General features: G+C 39.3%; 1 protein-coding gene across 7 annotated transcripts in view; it reads right to left on the bottom strand.

The window, feature by feature from the left end:
- The window catches only part of LOC133072404 (cytochrome c oxidase assembly factor 1 homolog), a 92501-nt gene that overhangs the window by 31575 nt on the left and 40256 nt on the right, over nucleotides 1-20670 (bottom strand). For 6 of the 7 annotated variants that reach the window (XM_061165636.1, XM_061165640.1, XM_061165635.1 and 3 more), the window contains exon 2: nucleotides 15831-15883. The exons of the other annotated variant lie outside the window; for it this stretch is intronic. The gene's annotated coding sequence lies outside the window, so the exon portion shown is untranslated. The remainder of the gene's footprint in view (nucleotides 1-15830; nucleotides 15884-20670) is intronic. 7 annotated transcript variants of the gene reach the window in all.

Here is a 20670-nt window from a genome sequence, read left to right as displayed (position 1 = left end):
GACACATGTATCCCATTGTTCACTGCAGCACTATTTACAATAGCTAGAACATGGAAGCAACCTAGATGTCCATTGACAGATAAATGGATAAACTTGTGGTACATATACACAATGGAATATTACTCAGCCATAAAAAGCAACACATTTGAGTCAGTTCTGATGAGGTGGATGAACCTAGAACCTATTATACAGAGTGAAGTAAGTCAGAAAGAGAAAGATAAATATCTTATGGTAATTTCAGCAACAAAAAGAAAGATAAATATCATATTCTAACACATATATACAGAATCTAGAAGAATGGTACTGAAGAACTTATTTACAGGGCAGCAATGGAGAAACAGACATAGACTTATGAACATGGGGAGAGGGGAGGAGAGGGTGAGATGTATGGAAAGAGTAACACAGAAGCTTACATTACCATATGTAAAATAGATAGCCAAGGAGAATTTGCTGCATGGCTCAGAAAACTCAAACAGGGGCTCTGTATCAACCTAGAGGGGCCGGATGGGGAGGGAGATGGGAGGGAGTTTCAAAAGGGAGGGGATATATGTATACCTATGGCTGATTCATGTTAAGGTTTGACAGAAAACAACAAAATTCTGTAAAGCAATTACCCTTCAACAAAAAACAAACTATAAAAAAACATTAGCAGTGTATCATTTGAAGATGGTATGATTAACATTTATTTTGTTGCTGAAATTTTTTAAACAGAAAGGTTGCTCCTCCATCTACCTAATTAAACACAATTATTTAAATGACATTAAAATTTTGGATCTAATCCTTACTCATTCACTACTGTGGGGAAAACTTAAAACCACTTTAAAAAGAGATGAGAATACTTTCACGATTATCAAATTCTTGGTAGCAAATTATGTCTTTGTTTCTTTCACTAGTAATTCAATTCTAAATAAGATTTATAACCTAGGAAAATGAGATTTAGACTAAAGAATTATTTGGTTATTAAAAAAACACATATGGTTATAAGCTGTACCTTTTTCCCATGAAAAGTGAAAAAATGCAACCAAATAGTATTAAAAGCTAAGGATAGGCGCTATCTATACCCCTCCATATGTTTTACAGGATTTAGGTTATCACTTGTACTCTCATTCAAACTGATTTAAAACATTAATGAATTTTCCTATTTTCAGTACAATGGGGTAAACTAGGTTTTGCACATCAATCTTCCTGTTACAAACAACTTAATGGCCTGTAAAAGTATTTAAAAACATTTTTTTGAAAGCACTGAAAAATAATAAGACAGTATAAAAATTATCAAGTCAGAAGAGGGGATTTCAAAAAATAGTGCTGGAAAAACTAAATATTTACATTCGAAGAAAAAAAAATAAAGGTGGACACCTACCTTACAAAAACTAACTCAAGATGGATCAAAGGCCTAAATGTAAGAGCTAAAAGTACAAAACTCTTCATAGACAACACAGGGAGAAAGCTCCATGACATTGAATTTGACAATGATTTCTTGGATATGACACGAAAAACACAGGCAACAAAAGAAAAAAAAATAGATAAACTGGACTAAATCAAAATTTTAAACTTTTGTGGATAAAAGAATACTATCAAAAGAATAAAAAGGCAACCCACAGAACTGAGAAAATATTTGCAAATGACATACCTGATAAAGAATTCACATCTGGAAGCAACTCCTAATACTAAATTAAAATTGGGCAAATTAAAAAATGTGCTAAGGGAGTTCCCTGGTGGTCCAGTGGTCCTGTCAATGCAGGGGACATGAGCTCAATCCCTGGCCCAGGAAGATCTCACGTGCCATGGAGCATGGAGTCTGTTGCTACTGAAGCCCATGCACCCCAGAGACGGTGCTCTGCAGTAAGAAAAGCTACTGCAAGAAGCAGCCCGTGCACTGCAACTAGAGAGAACCCCTGCTCACCACAAGCAGAGAAAGCCCATGCAGCAAGGGACCGAGCACAGCCCAAAAATAAACAACAACAACAATTTTAATGGGCTAAGGACCTGAATAGACACTTCTCCAAAGAAGATACACAACTAGCCAATAAGCACAAGAGAAGATGCTCAACATCACTAATCACTGGGGAAATGCAAATTAAAATCACAATAAGATACCACTTCACACCCATTAAAAGTTATTAAGAAAACAAAACAAAACAGGAAACAACAAATATTGATGAGGGTGTGCAGAAACTGGAACCCTTGTGTGCTGCTAATGAAAATATAAAATGGTGCAGCTGTTGTGGAAAATAGTACATTGATTCCTCAAAAAATTAAAAATAGAATTACTATATGGTCCAGCAATTCCACCCATGGGTATATACCCAAAAGAAATGAGAGCAATGATTCAAACAGATACTTGTACACACATGTTCATAGCAGCATTATAAACAACAGCCAAAAAGTAGAAACAAGTAAAGTTTCCAATCAGTACATGAGTTGATAATCAAAATGTGGTATGAGTACACACAAACATACACACAGAGAGAGGAATATCATTCAGCCTTAAAAAGGAGTGAAATTCTGGTACATGTTATAACATGAACCTTAATGACATTATGCTAAGTGAAACAAGCCAGACACAAAAAGACAACTACTACATGATTCTACTAATATGAGGTACTTAGACTAATCAAACTCATACAAAGTAGAACAGCAGTTAACAGGGGCTGGGGTGAGTGAGATGAGGAGAATATTGTGTAACGGGTTCAGTACGAGATGACGAGAAAGTTCAGGAGACAGACAGTGCTGCTGTTTGTACAACAATGGGAATATATTATATTTAATGCCACTGAACTATACACTTAAAAACAGTTAAAATGGTAAATTTTATGTTATATAATTTACGTTATGTATATTTTACCACAATTTTCTTTTAAGTGAAATGGGAATGAAAATTCAGCATGGAAAGCAAAATCTAAAGCCACATTTCCTCTAAAGGGTCCCTGCTGATCTTGAAAAGTTAGAACCTTTGTTTTTATTGATTCTCAGGGTGACTGATACAGAAATAAAACTGAGGGCCTAAGCCCCTCTCATAAGAAGCTGGAATTCCAAAGAGATACAACCTTAAGTGAGAATAACCCGAAGCAGATTACCACTTCGGATCAAACTGCTTTTCTCAAACTGTAAACCTGGGTTATAATGTATCCTGGATTGCAATACTCCCAAAGTGTCTGTCAAAAGCAAATGTAAATTTCCTAAGTATATACTCTATGGCCCAAAAAATATTTTTAAGTAACTTTTCAAATGTAGTATCCAAGGCCCAGATAAGGATAATGGAATACACAGGAAACTAAAGAGGAATAAGAATTATCTGCAACAACAAAAAGGAAAAGGGGGTCAAGAAATAAGAAATTGGAATTATCAGATGTCGACCAAAAACAATTTTGTTTTCTGTGACAAGATAAATAAAAGACAACTCTGAATTTTTAGCAAAGAACTGAAAAGTAACAGTGAAAGTTGCTCAGTCGTGTCAGACTTTGCAACCCCAGGGACTGCAGCCTGCCAGGCTCCTCTGTCCATGGAATTCTCCAAGCCAGAATACTGGAGTGGGTAGCTCTTCCCTTCTCCAGGGAATCTTCCCAACACAGGGATTGAACCCAGGTCTCCCACACTGCAGTGGATTCTTTACCATCTGAGCCACCAGGGAAGCCCAGCAGAAAAGTGAAAACCATAAATGGTGACATAGATTTGAAAAAATAAAAACTCAGGAATCAAAAATTAAATAACCCCAATAAGAACTGAATGGAGAGGTTTAAAAGCAGATTGCTGTATGCTCAGTCATGTCCGACTCTTTACAACCCTTTGGACTATAGCCTGCCAGGCCTCTCTTCCATGCGATTTGTCAGGCAAGAAGACCAAAGAGGATTGCCATTTCCTCCGCCAGGGGATCTTCCCGACCAAGAGATCTAACCCACATTTCCTGTGTCTCCTACACTGCAGGCGGATTCTTTACTGCTGAGCCACTGGGGAAGCCAAAAGCAGATGAGATGCAACTTAAAAGATATTTAATAAATGGAAAGATAGGACAAAAGCCTAGAGGTATGCAAGACCTGGCCTGAATCAGTTTGTGAAAGCCAATTACCTGCAGGTCCTTCTGCATCAGTGAAGTCACGTTGGTTGCCTGAAACTTCCATGTTTATACTACAAAAATCAACAAATGCTACAAATCAGGGCTTTATTTTCCCCTGGAGAACCAGTTCACCAGCACACCACTGGAAGCAACCATACAAGATTCAACAGAGAGACAAAAAGATCACAAATGCATGAGAGAGGTTGAGATATGTGAAGAATATATGAGAACGTCTAAAGTATATTTAACTGGAGTTTCAAAAGAAACTGAAGAAATTAAAGAACAAGAGAATGGCAAAAGTAACATCTGATGAGAAAATGGGTACGATTTTTCCAGAACTAATGAACTCATAGCTTGAAAGAAGCCCGGTGAACCCACTGCTGCTGTTGCTGCTTACTCGCCTCAGTCGTGTCCGACTCTGTGCGACCCCACGGACTGCAGCCTACCAGGCTCCTCCGTCCATGGGAGTTTCCAGGCAAGAGTACTGGAGTGGGTTGCCACTGCCTTCTCCGAATGAACCCACTACAGGATAAATAAAAAGAAATCTGCAGTGAAGACTGACCACTATAACCATTTACTTTTGAATCTATGAGTTCTTTTCTTTAAAAATTATAAATGCCATCAGAATTCAAATAGGTGGGGATTTATTTTCATTAATTTTACCTAGAACACAATGAAGCCTACACTTTGGACCTGCAGATTCAGAAACCTGTCAGCCCACGGAAGTTTTCTTCTACTTTTATTTTTTGCTTTTGTTACATTTATTCTGATTTCTCCCTTAGAAATACCACATTCATCAGTTATTTCTCCTCTCTCTGCCCTCAGTATTTATCATCTTTACCCTCATCACCTCACTTCCTGTCACCATTTTCTCCTTATTCTGGACAATCTCAAATACTCACTATAGGATTGATTCTGTTTTCTGCAGGATCAGCTCAGCTATTTACAGCTGACATTGCAGATTTTTATCCTGCTACTGCATTTTCAGGCTTTTTGGTTTATTTTTAATCTTCTTCATTCCAGTTCCTCCTAAAATCTTATTCTTATTTTTTCTTACGACTTTTTGTTTTGATTTTATAGAGGTCATATTTTTGCTTCCTTGCTGAGAAAAAAATCTTACATTTCCATAAATATCTTCTGTATATCATAATAAATCATATTCATAATTATTAAGTCTTTCCTCATCATCTTTGGGCAATGGTTCCCTTCTTTGATGCTATATATTTCTTTCATAATTTCCATAAAGATTATTATCTTTGCAAAAAGAGTATACACAATTTTTAAAATGGCAGAGTATGTAGATCATCCTTGAGTCTCTCCATTATTGCCACTATCCACTGGATGGTGAAACTTTGCTCACGTCTTAACTTGGTCACGTTGTGTATATACAGGCTGAAGGACACAGGCCGTGGTTCAGTTCATAATACTCAGCAGGCAGTGCAACTGTGCTCAACTGACTTAGATCTTCTATCATTCTCTCTTCTCATATTATGAAAATTTATTACTATTACATCTGGAATGTGCTGTAGTTCGTCTTTTAACAGAAAAAAATAAAAGCTAATCTGAAATCCTAAGAGCACACCTGTTGCAGGGTTCCTCTTAACACCACCTCTACAGCTGCACTGCCTCCCTGGAATGCAATATCCTAACAGTTTCCTTTCATTCTCTTCCACACTGCATATTGGAATTTTTAGCCTATGAATAGATGCACAGAGAACAGTGTTAAAGGTAGGTGTGGAGGAGCTAAGAGTCAGTGGAAATAGAGCAAATCTCTAGTCAAGTTAACTGACTTGTAATATATCGTGAAATACAAAATGTGAAGAAAACAGTAGAGGCTTCATTTATTCATGGTCTCAGAAGGGTGAATAAACAATGGGAACAGATTAAAGTCCTTGTCTAACTTCTTCCCCTCATCTAATTTTATTCTCCAGGTTTAGAAGTCAAAGCATAAATATACCACTCAGGCTTTCTCAGTCTACTCCAACTTCAATGTAGTAAGTAGTTAGGGGCAATGCCTCTAAAACTAAGTGGTTTACTGCTACTTAACTCTTTGGTGCTCTTCTGGAACTATCTGAGTATTTTAATGGGAAGCTGGAAGAAAACATATTACGCGTAGCTAGCTTAAAGTCAGTATTTTAAATAAGTACATTTTTAAAAACAAAAAGAAACTGGTAATCTCTGTGTTTCAACATACAGTCAACTAAAATATCATGGTGACAGGTACTGACTAATAGAGAAGGAGTAAAATAACTAGAACTCTTTCACAACAAGATGAGGATCAAGACTTAAAAGGACTGTATACATTTTTAATGATCCATGATTTTATACACAGTGATGTAAACACTAACGTCTTCTCCATATCACTTAAAAGTGTGACAATCTTCTTTTTGTCCCTTTTTACATATCATGATGAACACTTCACTAATGAAGTCCAGCTGAGCTATTTCTTACATGAGAGTGCTCCCCCAAACACTTAGTATCTAATGGATTTTCCCTAGTTAACAGCTAACATTTAATGAACCCTTCCTATGTGCCAGGTACTTCACTAAATGCTTTACATAATTAACTCATTTTTCTCTAGGAATACTGTTATTATCATGAACATTTTAAAGATAGGAAACACAAAAGGGACACAAAAGTCAAATAATTTGCCAAGATTTTCATTCCACTCACTACTGCTACATCATACAATTACACCAAATGTAGTGGCTTGAAAAACAATTTTATCACAAATTAAGTCTGTAGATCAGAGGTTTGGACAGAGCACAAAAGTAATGTACAACGTCTGAGGCTATAACTAAGAAGACTCAACAACTAGGGATGCTTCAGTGGCTGGGGGTGGGAGCAATGTAGGGAATTTTCACTTGTGTGTATGACTGTTGATGCTACTATGGTCTAGAACCTTAGGGAGCTGTCACCTAGAGAGCGGACATACGGCCTCTCTGGTGTCCTGTGCGCTCTTTACCGCATGGCAGCTTCAGCATGATAGGACACCTTGCATGCAGCACCGGGACCCGAGTGCAAGTGTCCTGGAAAACAAGGCAGAGGGTAAACTGTCTTTTCTGACCGAGCTTCTGACATCACTCAGCACTTCTGCGACATTCCGTAGGCAAATCTCAAGCCTGCCCAGATTCACGAGGAGAGGATAGAGACCCCTCCTCTCAAGGGAGAAGCATCAGGGTCACAGACTAGAAAGAGCAGAGGGCTGGAAGTGCAGCCATCTGTGGAAAATACAATATACCACCATCTTAAGAGCAGAGATTCCAAGTGTATGTTCTTAATGACCATACTCGACTGCAAGATTACAAGCTGGCACTCTTTATGGCACTAACAATCACACAGTCCAAAAGATTGTGTATATGCAATGCCAGAATTCCAGAAAAACATCTACTTCAGCTTCACTGACTACGCTAAGGCCTTTACTGTGTGGAAAACTACTAATTGTGGAAAATTCTTAAAAGAGATGGGCATACCAGACCACCTTACCTACCTCCTGAGAAATTTGTATGCAGGTCAAGGAGCAACAGTTAGAACCGGACATGGAACAACAGACTGGTTCAAAATTGAGAAAGGAGTTCATCAAGGCTGTATATTGTCACTCTGCTTATTTAACTTACATTCAGGGTATGTCATGAGAAATGCCAGGCTGGATGACTCACAAGCTGGAATCAACACTGCAGGGAGAAACATCAAGAACCTAAAACATGCAGATGATACCCTTCTAATGGCAAAAAGCAAAGAGGAACTAAAGAGCTTCTTGATGAGGGTGAAAAAGGAGAGTAGAAAAGCTGGCTTAAAACTCAACATTCAAAAAACTAAGACCGTGGCATCTGGTCCCATCACTTCATAGCAAACAGATGGGGAAAAACTGGTTAACAATAGCAGATCTTATTTTCTTGGGCTCCAAAATCACTGTGGATGGTGACTGCAGCCATGCAGCCATGAAATTAAAAGATGCTTGCTCCTTGGAAGGAGAGCTATGACAAACCTAGACAGCATATTACAAAGCAGAGACATTACTTTGCTGACAAAGGTCCATAAAATCAAAGCTATGGTCTTTCCAGTAAACCATATCACATCATCCACGGATATGAGAGATGGACCATAAAGAAGGCTGAGCACCAAAGAATTGATGCTTTCGAACTGTGGTACTGGAAAAGACTCTTGAGAGTCCCTTGAACTCCAAAGAGAACAAACCAGTCAATCTTAAATGAAATCAATCCTGAATATTCACTGGAAGGACTGATGCTAAAGTTTCAATACTTTGGCTACCTGATGCTAAAAGCCCACACATTTGAAAAGATTTTGATACTAGGAAAGATGGAGGGCAGAAGGAGAAGGGGGTGAAAGAGGAGGATGAGATGGTTGGATGGCATCATCAACACAATGGACATGAGTTTGAGCAAAGTCCGGGAGATAGTGAAAGACAGGGAAGCCTGGTGTGCTGCTGTTCATGGGATTGCAAAGAGGTGGACATGACTTAGTGACTGAAAAACAACAACAATGCCATTCACAATTTGGAATGGGCAAAGGGACCAAGAGGAGAACGAGTTCTGAAGAGGGTTCTTTAGGCTACATTCCCTTCAAGTCCAGCCCCCTCTGGAAGCCATCAGTGAAGACAGGATCCTCTACGCCACCAAGAAAACAGTGTCTCTTATAATCTCTCCATCATGTTAGTATCTTGTGGTACTCAATTCCATCATAAAAATCAACTTAACTGTTTCTGAAAGATGGAAAGGGATGCCCCATGGACATCCTACTGTCATAGACTCGACTTTTGGTCTGTGCACCATCTCTGGTGTTGAATATTACAAACCTAACCCAAATCACACCTTGATTTCTGAGGTCACAGTAAAACTTCCACAAGATCCACATTATTTACAAATAAATCAACAAATATTTCATATTCAGATGGGAATCTGCATGTCTAAGAGTAAGTTTCCAGAACCTTTTTTGGGGAGTAGAGGAACTGGAGGAGCCATTCAAAGCAAATAATCTTTTTTTCAATCTTACCACTGATTCCTCTGACAATTTCAAGGGGTTTGGAAAAACTAGAGCAGAATGCGAAACTGGAGAATCAGACTATTTAGAGACTCTCCAATGTTAAATCTTTCAGGATCAGATCCCTGGCACAAAGCCAGGCGAATAAAAGGTACAAACTGACTCACTGGACTAAAATCCCACCCTTCAATAGCTGCCAAGGAAGAATATTGTTTTAAAATGGTATGGTTATTATTTGGGCTGTGAACAAATACCTCCCCATTTAACAGTCCCTCAGAATATTATTCTGCAAAACCTTGGTGTTACCAAGGAATTTCGTGAAATCTGTTGGGGTTTCTTTTTTTTGTTGTTAAAAATAATAAAATCATTGTCTCCAGTAAACTGCTGGTTGCTACAAAGGGAAAAACCAAGAATGCCTTCTGCCTCTTCCGGTTTACACACTAGGTAAAAGCATGAAAACACTGTGGCAAAATTAGCATAACTAGTTAAGTGTTACTGATTTGAAAATACTGTATAGTAGTAATTTTTAAAAAAACAAAAACTGGTTTACTCATTTAAACTTTCATTTTGAATTAAATTTCAATTAACACAAACAACTTGAGCTGGCCTATTAAAACAACCAAAGAGCAGAGGAGACATTTAATGAATAAACTTACCGGTAAACAGTTTGTCTACATGGATTTTTCCAGAGGTACTGTGTTCCGGCTACATGAGGCTGCCTTTGTTTCTTTCAATAAATCAGAGAAGGGAAAAAGGTGGGGAGGGGAAAGTGACAATCACACTTAATCCACACCAGGCTGCCATATGTCACTTTTTGTCCTTTGCTGGTTCATTGATTATTCATGAATTCACTACCTGAAAAGTGCTATATTTATCTTTACAGCCACAAAGCTGTCAATTCAGTTCCAAGTATGCCTGCCTTTGTTTTCAATGAAATGCAGTTTGGGTGAAGGTCTTTTGTATATGACACTGCCCTAGGCCATAAAACAAGTATTAAAAAATTGATATAATATAGGTGAAATTTCAGTGTTGATACTGGCCTGAGCCTTATTATTATTTTGTAATGACTGTCTTATCAAAAGAAACATGAAGTAGTCTTGGCTTTTAAAGCCTTTGGCCTCTAAGGATTACTCCAGACAGGCCCTAAACCCTATTCCCTCCTCTATTTTGTTCTCAATGGTCTTACTGTTCCCGTTTCTTTTCTTCTTTTATACCTGCTTGTTTCTAGTATGGCAGAGGTATAGTATCCTCTGCTATTAAGTTACCTGCTCAAAGCTACCTGAATTCCAACCACTGCTTTCCTGGGATGCATTACATCATTCTAGTTCAGAATCTGCCTCAAAGTTTCCTTTTCCCACATACAATCACTGCCTTGAAGAATTCCACAGGTCATTTAAATTTCAACTTGTTTGCCAGCACCTAGAGAAGACATACTTTTAGAAAAGCAAAGAGACACTCAGCTTTCAACACTAACTACCAGGCAAGAAGACAGGGAAAACAAGCTTGCCTAAAGACATTTTAAATGTTTCCCTGGTAGTGTCAAGCTTAAAACTACCACCACAAATCCGTCACCTTTGTCCTGGAGAAGAAAGGTCAGAGGGAGAAAATAGATTACAAATATACCTGCATCCTAAAAATTCTGTGATTGGCTTAGAGGATAAAAAAGCGAACTGAAATCTCCACCAAATTACTGTCATTTCAAAGTTTTATGATAATAAAGCCAAAAAGGTAAACTCAATTTATTTTTCCCTAGGTGAGATCAACAACAATTTTGACATGAAAGTTCAAACATGTGATAAAGGTTAACAGTAAGTGACAGGGCAAAGACCTCATCCAAAGAGAAAAAAGCCCTTCATAAATAGTTTCAATATATCATGCATTCTTCCATGTTTTATTTCAATTAATCTTTTGAGGATTCCCAAACCTAAAAGTCTCTAATTCAAGAATGTGATTAAGACCTGTAACTCCATTAACAGGAAAATGAGGCAGAGGGAGACTTAATATTTTAGAACTCCATTGTGATGTAAGACTAAGTCATCAAATTCCTACCGTGATTAACATATGAGATAAGTGTTCATGTCTAAGAAAGCAAAAGGAAAAAAGATTCAAATAAAAAACAAGCTTTAGTCTTTTCATGTTTTAAAAAATAATTTAACTGCTGAGATTTATTCATGTCGGCGCTTAATTGTTTTATAGGATTATCTACCTTTAGAAGCCCCTAACCTGTTTGCTCTTTACCAAATGCATTACTATTTGTTCAGTCATCCAAGATTCAGACCTGGGCCTCCTCTGTCACCTGGCTTTCATTAGTCAGGATTAAGTTCGATCACATACAACAAGAGCAAAAACAGACAACAGATAAAGCCAATGGCTTACACGAGATAAAAGGTAATTGTATTCTCACGAAAAAAGCAGCCCAGATGCAGTTGGACCAGTGAGTACAGGCTCACAGTGCCAGGCTTCTTCCCTCTTGATGCTCTGTCGTGTCCCCACCTTTAAGGCTGCTTGGGCGCCTGCTATCACATGCCTGTAACAGCCAGCAGGAAACAGCGGAAGCAGGGCTCAATCCTTCTAATAACACTTTCTAGAAGTTGCACACAGCACTTCTTTCATCTCACTAAACTGAATTGAGTGATATGGTCACATTATAGCTACAAAAAGAACCTGATTTTCAATCTTTTCATTGGGCAACAACAGTATGTCCAACTGAAAATATGGGTTATATTTTACAAAGAAAATGTTTTCCAGGATGAGCATAGTCTTCTGGATACTTCTTACTTCACACATCCAGTCCTCTCAGCTCATCATCACTATTTACCTAAGTCAATCCTGTCAGCATGGTTGTAATTCGCTTCATCATCATCTCTGCCTGAATGATAACATCCTGACTGAGTTCCTTGAGCAAAATGAAAATGAGGGGAAAACAGAGAGATTGGCTGTAATCTGGTGTCTGTGCATTTATGGATAGTCTTGCTGAGGTTTAGTGGTCAGAGATGAAGAGATGAGGGTCCAGAGAAGGAAATCTGTCCCTATGTCAGAAAACACTTCTCAGTAGAAAGAATCAAAAAAAATCAACATAGAAAAAATATTAACAACATTCTATACTCAACACAAATTTTTTCACAAATGAAAGCAAAATAAATACTTTTGCAGATAAATAAAAGCTGATAGAATTCACTGAAAACAGATATGCACTATGAGAAATTTTTTAATTGAAACATTTGGAATATAATATACTAATGAAAGTAATCAAAGATAACAGATGGAAATATGTAACATGTTCTTGGATTAGAAGAATCAATATTGTGAAAATGACCATACTACCCAAAACATTTTACAGATTCAGTGCAATCTCTATCAAACTACTAATGGCATTCTCCACAGAATTAGAACAAAAAATTTTACAATTTGTATGGAAACACAAAAGACCCTCAAGAGCCAAAGCAATCTTGAGAAAGAAAAATAGAGCTGAAGGAATCAGGCTCCCAGACTTCAGACTGTATTACAAAGCTACAGTAGGGCCCCCGAAGCAAGTCCTTCTACTGCAGGCGCTGCGGAGTTTGGTGTATCCCTGGGTGGGAGGCTCTGGTTCTACCTGCTGCCTCTGCCCTCTCGGAGGGCCTTGAGTAGGGGATGGGTGGGACAGAAGGGAGCTTTACACCTCAGTCGGCATCTCTTTGGAGAAATAACAGCGCCCCAGTCACTCTGGCCGAGAGCAACCGAGCATGCCCTCGCCCTCTGCTCCTGGGTGCAGTGGTGGTCTCTGCCTTTCATGGACGCCCGTGTGCCGGGGAAGCAAAGGACAGCTGGGCTGGTTCTTGACCTTGGGGCTGTAGTATTTCCTCGGATGGAGCTGTGCTGCTTCCCGGGAACACCCCCCTCTGCCTTGGGCCTACTATTCTGTAGAGTTTGGGAGCGGAGGAGGTCTAAGACTATAGAGTCCAGCTCTAACTAACAATCTGAAAGACTCTGAGCAGCTTTCTTTATTTACTAAATTATCCCTTAATATCTTTATGGAAATGATTAAATTTGACAGTGCTGGCGAATGATAATAAAAGATTTAACACTTTGCGTCAGGCTTTACTATATTTTACATACATTCTTTCCTTTTCTCCTCATACCACCTAGTGAGAGAGGTACTGTTCTCTTCTTCATTAACGAAAGAAAGAAAGTGAAGTCGCTCAGTCGTGTCCGACTCTTTGTGACCACATGGACTGTAGCCTACTAGGCTTCTCCGTCCATATTTTCCAGGCAAGAGTACCGGAGTGTACCGGGTTGCCATTTCCTTCTCCAGAGGATTTTCCTAACCCAGGGATCGAACCTGGGTCTCCCGGGTTGCAGGCAGACACTTTACCCTCTGAGCCACCAGGGAAGCCCTCGTTAACAAAGAAAAAAAAAAAAGCTACAGTAATCAAGATAGTATGGTACTGGCACAAAAACAGAAATATAGATCAATGGAATAGGATAGAAAGCCCACAGATAAACCCACATATCTATGGTCACCTAATCTTTGACAAAAGAGACAAGAATATACAATGGAGAAAAGACAATCTCTTCAATAAGTGGAGATAGGAATACAGGACAGCTACACGTAAAAAGAATGAAATTAGAAAACTCCCTAAAACCATACACACTCCAGTATTCTTCCCTGGAGAATTCCATGGACAGAACAGCCTGGTGGGCTACAATCCATGGGGTCGCAAAGAGTCAGACATGACTAAGTAACTAACACTTAAACCTGCCATCTCCTGCATTAGGAGGCAAGTTCTTTACCACTGAGCCACCAGAGAAGCCCAAAGGAAACCATAAATAAGACAAAAAGACAACCCTCAGAACGTGAGAAAATATTTGCAAATAAAACAACTGACAAGGAATTAATCTCCAAAATATAAAAACAGCTCATATAGATCAATACCAAAAAAACAAACAACCCAATCAAAAAAATGGGCAGAAGACTAAATTGACATTTTTCCAAAGAAGACTTATGTACAGCAAACAAGTAAATGAAATGATGCTCAACATCACTGTTGAAAGTGAAAGTCACTGTCGTGTCTGACTCTTTGCGACACCATGGATTATACAGTTCATGGAATTCTCCAGCCCATAATACTGGAGTGGGTACCCTTTCCCTTCTCCAGGGGATCTTCCCAACCCAGGGATAGCACCCAGGTCTCCTGCATTGCAGGCAGATTCTTTACCAGCTGAGCCACCAGAGAAGCCCAAGAATGCTGAAGTGGGTAGCCTATCCCTTCTCCAGTGGATCTTTCTGACTCAAGAATCGAACCAGGGTCTACTGCTTTGCAGGCAGATTCTTCACCAGCTGAGCTAGCAGGGAAGCCCAACATCACTATTAGAGAAATGCAAATGAAAACTACAATGAGGTATCACTTCACACAGGTCAGAATGGCCATCATCAAAAATTTCATAAACAATAAATACTGGAGAGGGTGTGGAGAAAATGGAACTCTCCTACACTGTTGGTGGGAATGTAAACTGGTACAACCACTATGGAGAACAGTATGGAGGGTCCTCAAAAAACTAAATACAGAACTACCATATGACCCAGCAATCCCACTCCTGGGCATACTCCTGGAGAGAAATAGAATTAAAAAAGATACATGATGTACCCCCCACCCTCAGTGTTCATTGCAGCACTATTTACAACAGCCAAGACATGGAAGTAACCTAAATGTCCATCAACAGAGGAATGGATAAAGAAAATGTGGTACATTTATACAGGGGAATATTACTCAGCCACAAAAAGGAAAGAAATGGTGCCATCAGACGTGGAGGGACCTAGAAATAGTCATACAGAATGAAGTAAGTCAGAAAGAGAAAAACAAACATTGTATCTTAATGCATATATGTGGAATCTAGAAAAATGGCATAGATGAACTTCTTTGCAAAGCAGAAATAGAGACACAGAGAACAAATGTATGAGTACCAAGAGGGGAAGGAGGGCTGGTAAGGATTGGGAGATTGGGATATATACACTACTAATGAAATAACTAATAAGGACAAACTATACAGCACAGAGACCTCTACTCAAAGCTCCGTGGTGACCTAAATAGGAAGGAAATCCAAGGAAGACAGGATATGTGAATACATGTGGCTGATTCAGTCCGCCGTACAGCAGAAACTAATGCCATTATAAAGCAACTATACTTCAGCAAAAATGTATTTTACATATAACATCGTGTAAATTTAAGGTGTACAATTTATATTGTAATACAATTGCCTTGGCAGCAATAATCACCTTTATCACATTATGTATTTTCTTTTTAGTGGGTGGAATAATTGAGTTTGTTTCTTAGCAGGTTTGACAATTGTAATACAATATTATCTATAGTCTCTGTACTATGCATTAATTCTCTACGACTTATTTAACTACTTGGTAGCAAGTGTGTCCTCTTAAACATCTTTCCTTTCCGTCCACCTATGGTCCTCTGGTAACCAACATTTTACTCTGTTTCTATGAGTTTGGTTTTTTCTGATTCTTCATATAAGCGATATCATACAGTATTTGTCTTTCTCTGACTTATCTCATGAGAAATATTAAAGTTCTTCCAGCAGAAGAAAAATATCAAATGGAAATTTCTAACTACAAAAAAGCCATAGAGGCCTACAATGTAAAACACATGGCTAAATGCTAAGGACATTTTTCTCTCAATTTTAATCTTTTTAAAGGTTAACTGAAATGACATCAGCAAATGGCAGAAGAGGAGTTTTCTACTGCCATTTCCCCAAAGACCAACTGACTAGGACAATCACCTACCGAGAACAGGGCTTTTGTAGAACTCCGGAGTCCAGCAGAGAAGCTCCAGTACACTACAGAAGCAAAATAAAACAGGGATTAGATGTAGAAGTAAAAGGACCACATTACCCCCTCCCCCAAGGTGGTATAGCTTAGGATCTCTCGTCAGCAATGTCTCCCACCATGGAATGTTTGAGTGCATGTGAGTGAGTACTCAGCTTCCCCAGCTGGACAGTATACTGTCAAAAGGACCCACTTCTTTCCTGCCCCATCTAGGGGTACTGAGATGAATGTACAACTGAGGGGCAGGGAGGGGCTGCCAGAGCCGAAGATGCATCAAAGAAACATGGATCCTACCAACCATTTCAAGGACAGCATCAAGTCCACACCTGAGCGGCTGGGGAGGCCTCACCTTCAATAACCTCAACGATCTGTGCACCTCGCTCACACACACTCTCCCACCCAGTGGCAGGCTCCCCGCTGCTCCACACTTTCATGAGCGATGTGTTCAACACTCTGCATGCAAGTAACATTGTGTATAAAAAGATGTAAATACAATGGAATAATATTGAGCCATTAAAAAAAAAAAAAAACCACAAGGAAATCCTATCATTTGCAACAACCTGAATGAAACTGGAGGACATTATGCTAAGTGAGATGGCTCAGAGAAATAAAAAGAAATACCGCATAATCTCAAAATAAGGAGAATCTTAAAAGAAAGTTGAACTCACAGAAACAGAGTAGAAGGGTGGTTGCCGAAGACTGGGGAAATGGAGAAAGGTTACTTAAAGGGTACAAACGTTCAGTTATTAGACGAAAAAGTCCTGAGAATCTAAGTACAGCATGACTACAGCAAAACCAGCACAATGAAAGTACAGAATGTGATTACATTCTGTATTATACAACTGAAATTTGCTAAGAGAGCAGATATTAAAGGTTGTCACACACTCACACACAATCACTGAGGTAATGGTTAACTTGATTGTGGAAATACTTTTACAATCTATACCAATATCAAATCATCATGTTGCACACTTTAAATACAGTTTTGTCAATTATACCTCAAAAGCTAGAAAAAACTAACTTGGCTCTTTAAAGAAAGTTCAATAACTAACTATGTGGTTTATAACAGGTAGAAGTAAAATGTGATAAAAACAACAAAAGATGAGGATGTAGAGGGAAGTATACTTTGTAAGATTCTTGTGTGAAATGGTATATTAAACATAAATTAATAGTTAGATATATAGACTCTAGAGTAACTACTAAAAAATAAAACAAAAGGTACAGCTAATAAGCCAATAATGGAGGTAAAACGGAATCACAAAAATTACTGTTAATCCAAAAGAAACCAGGAAAACATGAAGAAAGAGGAATAAAGATGAGACACATAGAAAACAGAGAACAAGATGGGAAATTTTAAATTGATCATGTTGATAATGAATGCAAACTGTCTAAACATTATGCTTAAATGGCAGAGATCATCATAATGGAAAAAAGAAAAAAAGCAAGACTCAAAAACATGACATCTGCAGAATTAGCTGATCAATAACACTCACCAAAGTCTCTAAGGCCTACAAAAATATAAAATATCTTCTTCCTTATACTGGGAAATTACTTGATGGAGAAGGGAGGAGGGCCCAGAAGGAGCTAAGAAATCATCACAGTGAGTCAAGAAATTTTGCATCAATAGAAAATTTCCCTTCGAGGCAAAGAAGAAGACCATTCAGATATGACCTAAATCAAATCCCTTACGATTATACAGTGGAAGTCACAAATAGATTCAAGGGATTAGCTCTGATAGAGTGCCTGAAGAACTGTGGGTGAGGGTTCATGACATTGTGCAAGAGGCAGTGATCAAGACCACCCCCGAGAAAGAGTAATGCAAAAAGGCAAAATGGTTGCCTGAGGAGCCCTTACAAAAACCTGAGAAAAGAAGAGAAGCGAAAGACAAATGAGAAAAGGAAAGATACACACATCTGAATGCAGAGTTCCAAAGGAATAGAAACGAGAGATAAGAAAGCCCTCCTCAGTGATCAATGCAAAGAATTAGAGGAAAACAATAAAATGGAAAAGCCTAGAGATCTCCTCAAGAAAATTAGAGATACCAAGGGAACATTTCATGCAAAGATGGGCACAATAAAGGACAGAAATGGTATGGACCTAACAGAAGCAGAAGATATTAAGAAGAGGTGGCAAGAATACACAGAAGAACTATAGAAAAAATGATCTTAATGAACCAAATAACCACGATGCTGTGATCACTCATCTAGAGTCAGACATCCTGGAATACAAAGTCAAGTGGGCCTTAGGAAGCATCACTACGAACAAAGCTAGTGGAGGTGATGGAATTCCAGTTGAGCTATTTCAAATCCTAAAGGATGATGCTGTGAAAGTGCTGCACTCAATATGCCAGCAAATTTGAAAAACTCAGCAGTGGCCACAGGACTGGAAAAGGTCAGTTTTCATTCCAATCCCAAAGAAAGGCAACACCAAAGACTGTTCAAACTACCACACAATTTCACTTATCTCACATGCTAGTAGAGTAATGCTCAAAATTCTCCAAGCCAGGCTTCAACAGTACGTGAACTGCGAACTTCCAGATGTACAAGCTGGATTTAGAAAAGCCAGAGGAACCAGAGACCAAATTTCCAACATCTGCTGGATCATCAAAAAAGCAAGAGAGTTCCAGAAAAAACATCTATTTCTGCTTTATTGACTACGCCAAAGCCTTTAATTGTGTGGATAACAGGAAAATTCTTCAAGAGATGGGAATAACAGACCACCTTAACTGCCTCCTGAGAAATCTGTGTGCAGGTCAAGAAGCAACAGTTAAAACTGGACAAGGAACAATGGACTGGTTCCAAATTGGGAAAGGAGTATGTCAAGGCTGTATACTGTCACCCTACTTATTTAACTTCTATGCAGAGTCAGTCAGTCAGTCCAGTCACATCAGACCCTTTGGGAGCCCATGGAATACAGCACCCCAGGCCTCCCTGTCCATCACGAACTCCCAGAGCTTGCTCAAACTCATGTCCATCTAGTCGATGATGCCATACAACCATCTCATCCTCGGTCGTCCCCTTCTCCCCCGCCTTCAATCTTTCCCAGCATCAGGGTCTTTTCCAGTGAGTCAGTTCTTCTCATCAGGTGGCTAAAGTATTGGAGTTTCAGCTTCAGCATCAGTCCTTCCAATGAATATTCAGGACTGACTTCCTTTAGGATGAACTGGTTGGGTCTCCTTGCAGTCCAAGGGACTCTCAAGAGTCTTCTCCAGCACCACAGTTCAAAAGCATCAATTCTTCGGCACTCAGCTTTCTTTATAGTCCAACTCTCACATCTCTACGTGACTACTGGAAAAACCATAGCTCTGACTAGATGGATCTTTGGTGGCAAAGTAATGTCTCTGCTTTTTAGTATGCTGTCTAGGTTGGTCATAACTTTTCTTCCAAGGAGCAAGCGTCTTTTAATTTCATGGCTGCAGTCACCAACTGCAATGATTTTGGAGCCCAAGAAAAGAAAGTCTCTGTTTCCACTGTTTCCCCATTTATTTGCCATGAAATGATGGGACCAGATGCCCTGATTTTAGTTTTCTGAATGTTGAGTTTTAACCCAATTTTTTCATTGTCCTGTTTCACTTTCATCAAGAGGTTGTTTAGTTCTTCCTCACTTTCTGCCATAAGAGTGGTATCATCTGCATATCTGAGGTTATTGATATTTCACCCAGCAATCTTGATTCCAGCTTCTGCTTCATCCAGCCCAGCATTTCTCATGGTGTACTCTGCATAGAAGTTAAATAAGCAGGGTGACAATATACAGCCTTGCTACTGCTGCTGCTAAGTCACTTCAGTTGTGTCCAACTCTGTGCAACCCCACAGATGGCAGCCCACCAGGCTCCCCTGTCCCTGGGATTCTCCAGGCAAGAACACTGGAGTGGGTTGCCATTTCCTTCTTCAATGCATGAAAGTGAAAAGTAAAAGTGAAGTCGCTCAGTCGTGTCCAACTCTTTCCGACCTCATGGACTGTAGCCTACCAGGCTCCTCCGTCCATGGGATTTTCTAGGCAAGTGCACTGGAGTGGGTTGCCACAGCCTTGATGTACTCCTTTTCTTATCTGGAACCAGTCTATTCTTCCATGTCCACTTCTAACTGTTGCTTCCTGACCTGCATTCAGATTTCTCAAGAGGCAGGTCAGGTGGTCTGGTACTCCCATCTCATTCAGAATTTTCCACAGTTTGTGGTGATCCACACAGTCAAAGGCTTTGGCATAGTCAATAAAGCAGAAATAGATGTTTTTTCTGGAACTCTCTTGCTTTTTCAATGATCCATGGATGTTGGCTATTTGATCTCTGGTTCCTCTGCCTTTTCTAAATCCAGCTTGAACATCTGGAAGTTCGCAGTTCACATACTGTTGAAGCCTGGCTTGGAGAATTTTGAGCATCACTCTACTAGCATCTGAGATGAGTGCAATTGTGTGGTAGTTTGAGCATTGCCTTTCTTTGGGATTGGGACTGACCTTTTCCAGTCCTGTGGCCACTGCTGAGTTCTCCAAATTTGCTGGCATATTGAGTGCAGCACTTTCACAGCATCATCTTTTAGGATTTGAAATAGCTCAACTGGAATTCCATCACCTCCACTAGCTTTGTTCATAGTGGTGCTTCCAAGGCCCACTTGACTTCACATTCCAGGATGTCTGGCTCTAGATGACTGATCATACCATCGTGATTATCTGGATCATGAGGATCCTTTTTGTACAGTTCTTCTGTGTATTCTTGCCACCTCTTCCTAATATCTTCTGCTTTTGTTAGGTCCATACCATTTCTGTCCTTTATTGTGCCCATCTTTGCATGCAATGTTCCCTTGGT

The sequence above is a fragment of the Dama dama genome, chromosome 18 (assembly GCF_033118175.1).
Source record: "Dama dama isolate Ldn47 chromosome 18, ASM3311817v1, whole genome shotgun sequence".
NCBI classification, from domain to species: domain Eukaryota; kingdom Metazoa; phylum Chordata; class Mammalia; order Artiodactyla; family Cervidae; genus Dama; species Dama dama.
Note: the sequence above shows the minus strand (reverse complement) of the source record. Positions and strands in the feature narration are given on the sequence as shown.